Below are 5,115 nucleotides of genomic sequence, written 5' to 3' on the forward strand. Positions count from 1 at the left end.
CAAGTCCTTTGTCACTTATATATGATACAATACTTTCTTCCACTCTGTACCTGTCTTTTCCAGTTTCTTAATATTTATTTGATGAATATAAGTCCTTAATTTTAAGGTAATTCAATCTAATGAATTTCTTCTTTAGTAATAATATTATATGTGAAAACATACTGTACTCTCTGTGCCTGCTGAAGACATCTTTTCTACTCCACAGACACTAAGTGTTCTTATATTATCTTCTAGAAGTTCCATTGTTTTGCCTTCACATTAGGTCTGCAATTAACCTATAATTAATTTTTATGTGGCATCAGGTAGAGGTCAGAATTAATTATTTTTCACATAGACATTACAGTTATTGAAGTGCAGTTTTTGAAAGCTGTCAAGTCCTCATTGTTAGGCAGTACTACTTTTGCCATAAAACAAGTACCCATATATATATATATATTCATATATATGTAAAATGTATGTATGTGTGTGTGTCTATATATATGGGGCCATTTCTTGCTCCTTTGGTCTATGCCCTAGTATCTATACTATCCTAATTACAGTAGATTTATAAAGTCATTATATCTAGCAGAGCAAGTCCTACAACCTGATTCTTTTTGAGCGCATCTGGACTTTGCATTTTCGTGTAAGTTGTAGAGTTGACTTATTTATTTGCCAACAACAACTATTGGTTAGGGTTTTTACTGATATTTCTTTGAATCTGTAAGTCAGTTTTGGGACAGTTAATATCTTGTTTTGTGTCTTCAAGTCTATAAACAGGGACTATCTTTTCATTGATTTAGATCTCATTTAATATCTTTTAGAAATGTTTTAGAATTATTATTTTATTTTCCAGTTTTATTGATATATAGTTGGCATAAAACATTGTGTAATTTTATTTTTTTTATTTTTTTTTCATTGTGTAATTTTAAAGTGTATAACATGCTGATTTGATATTTGAACATTGCAAAATGATTATCACTATTGCATTAGCTAGCACATCCATCATATCACATAATTACCATTTCTTTTTTTGTGTGTGGTAAGAACATATAAAATCTACTCAGCAAATTTCAAGTATGCAATACAGTATTATTGACTATAATCACCATATTGTACATGAAATTCTCAGAATTTATTCATCTTGTCACCAGAGTCTTGTACTCCTTTTTTAAAAATTATTTATTTTAATTGGAGGCTAATTACTTTACAATATTGTAGTGGTTTTTGCCGTGCATTGACATGAATCAGCCATGGGTATACATGTGTTCCCCATCCTGGAACCCCCCTCTCACCTCCCTCTGCATCCCATCCCTCAGGGTCATCCCAGTGCACCAGCCCTGAGCACCCTGTCTCATGCATCAAACCTGGACTGACAATCTATTTCGTATATGATAATATACATGTTTCAATGCCATTCTCTCAAATCATCCCACCCTTGCCCTCTCCCACAGAGTCCAAAAGTCTGTTCTTTACATCCATGTATCTCTTGCTGTCTCATATATAGGGTCATCATTACCATCTTTCTAAATTCCATATATATGCATTAATATACTGTATTGGTGTTTTTCTTTCTGACTTACTTCACTCTGTATAATAGGCTCCAGTTTCATCCACCTCATTGGAACTTATTCAAATACATTCTTTTTAATGGCAAAATAATATTCCATTGTGTATATGTACGACAGATTTCTTATCCATTCATCTGCCGATGGACATCTAGGTTGCTTCCATGTCCTGGCTATTGTAAACAGTGCTGTGGTGAACTTTGGGGTACACATGTCTCTTTCAATTCTGGTTTCCTCGGTGTGTATGCCCAGCAGTGGGATTGCTGGGTTGTATGGCAGTTCTATTTCCAGTTTTTTTGAGTCTTGTACCCTTTGACCAACATTTCCCATTGCTCTCATCTCCTACCCCTGGTAACCATCACTCTACTGCCTGTTCCTGTGATTTTAGTTGTTTAGATTTCACATATAAACATGCCACACACAGTATTTGTCTTTATCAGCTTGCCTTATTTCACTTAGTATAATACCCTCAAGCTCAATCCATGTTGTTGAAAGTTAGAATTTCCTTCTTTCTGATGGCTGACTAATATTTTTTGTATATATATATACCACATCTTCTTTATCTGTTCATCCATTGATGGATCCTTAGGTTGTGTCCATATCTTGGTAATTGTGAGTAATGCTGCAATGAACATGAGAGTGCAGATCTCTTTGAGATTCTGTTTTCATTTCATTTGGATATATATCCAGAAATGGGATTGCTGGACATATGGTAGTGCTATTATTAATTTCTTGAGGAAACTTCATACTGCTTTGCACAGTGGCTCTACCAACTTACATTATCATTAACAGTGTACAAATGGTTCTTTTTTCTTCACATCCTCACCAGCATTTCTCTCTCTCTCTCTTTTTGATGATAGTCATTCCATAGGTTTGAGGTGGTATAGCTCACTATTACTTTGATTTTCATTTCCCTGATCACCAGTGATGTCAAGCATTTTTTCATGTACCTATTGGTCATTTGATGTTTTTTTGGAAAAATGTCCCAATGCCCACATTTTAATTGAATTTTGTATAATATTGATTTGTATAAGTTCTTTATATATTTTGGATTTGTGCGTGCATGCTCAGTTGCTCAGCTGTATCTGACTCTTTGTGATCCCATGGACTGCAGCTCACCAGGTTCCTCTGTCCAGGGGATTTTCCAGGCAAAAATACTAGAGGGGTTGCCACTTCCTCCTCCAGGGGATCTTCCTGACTCAGGGATCGAATCCAGGTCTCCTGCATCTCCTGCATTGGCAGTCAGATTCTTTACCACTGAACCACCTGGAAAACCCTATATATTTTGGATAGTAACTGCTTATTATATAGATATCTATTAAATATGTATTTTTATATTTTCTCCCATTCTGTAGGTTGCCTTTTCATTTTGCTCATTTTTTCTTTTGCTTTGAAGAAGACTTTAGTTTGATGGAGTCCCACTAGTTCATTTTTGCTTTTGTTCCCTTTTTTTTTAATGTTATCATATCCAAAAAAATTGTTGCCAACACGAACATGAAGTTTTCCCCCATGATTCATTCTAAGAATTTTGTGGTTCAGTTTTTATGTTTAAGTCTTTAATCCTTTTCAAGTTAATTTTTTCAAGTGGTGTAATATAAGGGTCCAGTTTTATTTTTCTGCAGGTGGTTATCCAGTTGGTTGACACCGTTCACGGAAGAGACTGTCCTTTCCCTATTTGAATGTTCATGGCTCACTTGTCAAATTATAGTTGACTTTGTATGCTTGGGTTTGTTTCAGGACTATCAGTTTTATTCCATCTGCCTATGTGTCTACTTTTGTAAATGTACTATTCTTTTTTGATTACAACAGTTTTGTAATACAGTGGTAAATCAGGTGTGATGCCTCCAGCTTTGTTATTCTTTCTAGAATTACTTTGCCTGTTTAGGGTTTTTTTGATTCCATATAAATTTTAGGATTATTTTTTTATCTCTGTAAAAAATACCTTTGGAATTTTGATAAGACTGTACTGACTCTTTGGAGAAGGCAATGGCACCCCACTCCAGTACTCTTGCCTGGAAAATCCCATGGATGGAGGAGCCTGGTAGGCTGCAGTCCATGGGGTTGCTAAGAGTCGGGTACGACTGAGCGACTTCACTTTCACTTTTCACTTTCATACATTGGAGAAGGAAATGGCACCCTACTCCACTGTTCTTGCCTGGAGAATCCCAGGGACGGAGGAGCCTGGTGGGCTGCCTTCTATGGGGTCGCACAGAGTCAGACACGACTGAAGCGACTTAGCAGCAGTACTGACTCTTAGCTGGCTTTGGATAGTATAGACATTTAATATATTAATTTTTCTGATCCATGAACATGAGATATCTGTTCACACGTTTGTATTTTCTTCAATTCTTTTGTCAAGATCTGATAGTTTTCATTGCACCAATCTTTCATCTCTCTGGGTAAATTTATTCCTAATTTGTGTGTGTGAATGGGAGAGTTTTCTTTATTTTTCAAATATTTTATTACTTTTATGTAGAAATGCAAATGATTTCTATATGTTGATTTTATATCCTGCAACTTTACTGAATTCGTTGATTAGTTCCAATAATTTTTTGGTGGCATCTTCAGGATTTTCTACATATAAAATCATATCATCCACAAATAATAACAATTTTATATCTTCTTTTCTGATGTCTTCTATTTCTTTGTCTTGCTTAATTGCACTAGCTAGAACTTCCATTACTATGTTGAGTAAAAGTAGCAAGTGTGGACACCCTCGTCTTATTCTTGATTTTAGAAGAAAAACTTTCAACATTTCACTGTTGAGGATGATGTTGACTCTGGATTTGTTGTATACGGCCTTTATTAAGCTGAAGTTTGTTTCAATTTATTGAGTGCTTTTTTTTTTTATGAAAGTATGTTACTTTTTTGTCAAATGCTTTTCTTCATCTATTGAGGTGATCAGATGGTTTTTATTTTTCATTCTATACATGGAGACATCCTGGCATTGCAAGATGTTTATTCTCATCATGGTGTGTGACCCTTTTAATGTGCTACAGGTTTCAGTTTTCTAATATTTTGTTGAGAATTTTATCTGTGTGCTCTTGTAGCTCTCTGAGAATGTTTAGAACAACTACTTTGAATTCTTTGTTGGGAAGTTCCCAAATCTCCATTTATTTAGAACAACTGGAGGTTTACTGTATTCCTTTAATGGAAATATGTTTCTCGATTCTTTGTGATTCCCTATAACCTCGCACAGGTGTCTACACATTTGAAGAAACAGTCACCTCCTCTAGGTTTTATGGAGTAATTTTGGTAATGGAAGACTTTTATCTGTGGATTGGGGCACCCAGGAGTGTTCTGTGACTCAGGATCTAGAGGTGCAGGGTGCCAAGTGCAGGGGTATGTGGTGATATTGCACCCAGGTCAGGCCTCCCAGCTCAGGCCACTGAGTCCCATAGCACTGATGACTGTGTGGCCTTTGACAGACATTGTGGCTGTAAGGGCTGGTGAGTCCTCAGTGGCACATCCAGGTGCAGCACTAGGGACCATAGCAGGCAGTGGTAGTGGCCAAGATGGTGGCGTGCACACACTTGGCTGTTGGGACCAGTTATAGGTATCTGTGCGGTGG

Source organism: Bos javanicus, chromosome 5 (assembly GCF_032452875.1).
Source record: "Bos javanicus breed banteng chromosome 5, ARS-OSU_banteng_1.0, whole genome shotgun sequence".
Lineage (NCBI taxonomy): Eukaryota > Metazoa > Chordata > Mammalia > Artiodactyla > Bovidae > Bos > Bos javanicus.